The sequence below is a fragment of the Trichosurus vulpecula genome, chromosome 1 (assembly GCF_011100635.1).
Source record: "Trichosurus vulpecula isolate mTriVul1 chromosome 1, mTriVul1.pri, whole genome shotgun sequence".
Lineage (NCBI taxonomy): Eukaryota > Metazoa > Chordata > Mammalia > Diprotodontia > Phalangeridae > Trichosurus > Trichosurus vulpecula.
Window position 1 is genome coordinate 476,693,268 of NC_050573.1, and position 1,405 is coordinate 476,694,672.

The 1,405-nt window shown below is 49.8% G+C and overlaps 1 pseudogene; it reads left to right on the top strand.

Moving 5' to 3' along the window:
• The first annotated feature begins 363 nt into the window (after window positions 1-363).
• Window positions 364-1,159, top strand: LOC118840095 (annotated as a pseudogene).
• The last annotated feature ends 246 nt before the right edge of the window (window positions 1,160-1,405 follow it).

Genomic DNA, 1,405 nt, shown 5'->3' on the forward strand with positions numbered 1-1,405 from the left:
TAGTTCTCTTTAAGATTTTCCTTTATACCAGGGTTCTGAACCCTTTTGTGTCATGGACCACTTTGACAATCCAGTGAAGTCTATGGATTCCATCTCAGAATAATGTTTTTAAATTAATAAGAAGAAATACACAAGATTACAAAGTAATTGTACTGAAATAGTTATCGAATTTTTTTTAAAGTTCAGAAACTCCAGGTAAAGAACCCCCTATCATTTTTAACATGTCACACCACCTCTGACATCTTGAGAGTAATACTTTGATTTCCTTCATCATTCCTTTAAAAATTTTAATTTCTCATACTGGCGTGTGAGAGCTGAGTAGCTTGAGTTTCCAGTACCTATCCCAGGCAAAGTGGTCAGCGAATGGGCCCCAGCCCCAAAATCAACAGGCCTCGCTCCTTTCTAGTCAAGAAACATTTCTCCACCAGCAAGAAACCCAACTACAGCGAACTGGAGAGTCAGACAATGATTGTGTCTCTCCCCACTTGTATGACCAATCCTACTCGATGTTGGCCATTCCAGCAACAGAGGTCCTCAGTCCAGCAATGTTATCCTCCACTGGTCTGGGATAGTGGGCTGCTCTCTAGCTTCTTCATACCCATGCCAGCAACCGCTCCTGAACCCCCAGAAGAATCCAAGGCCCTGGACCTGACTTCTCTGTCTAGTGATGATTATGACAGTGGCAAGGGATCAGATCCCCTAAGCTCAGTCTCCCCGGAAGAGGAGGCAGATAAGTTCTCCTGTGGCCAGTGCCCCGAATCCTACACCACCTTGCCTAGCCCCTCCAAGCACCAGCAGCTCCAGCCCAGTGAAGATACCCAGCCTAGAAAATTCATCTGCAGGGTCTGTGAGAAGGAGTATGTGAGCCTTGGTGCTTTCAAAATGCACATCCGAAGCCACACACTTCCCTGTGTGTGCAAGATTTGTGGGAAGGCCTTCTCCCGGCCCTGGCTGCTGCAGGGTCACATCAGAACCCACACAGGGGAGAAGCCGTTCTCCCGCACTCCTGCAGCCGCGCGTTTGCCGACCGCTCCAAGCTCAGGGCGTACCTGCAGACCCACTCGGACGTCAGGAAGTACCAACGTAAAAGCTGCTCGTGGACTTTCGAATGTCCTTGCTTCACAGGCACGAGGAGGCGGGCTGCTCGGGCTCCCGCTGAAAGACTGCCTATGGAGGGAGGTCCAGTGCACAAGGTGCCCCGGCGCTGCCTGTGGAGTCTCCCTTTCTCCCCTGCCAGGATCCCTTCCCATGTAGTGAAAGAGCCAAGTGAATATTTGCCATTATGATTTTCAAGAGGGAAAAAAAAAGTTTCTATAGGAAATAGCTCCCTCTGTGTTAACTCCAGCTGTGAAGCGACATTCCCCCCACCTGCACACACACACACTCCCTCGCCCACCTTCCCACC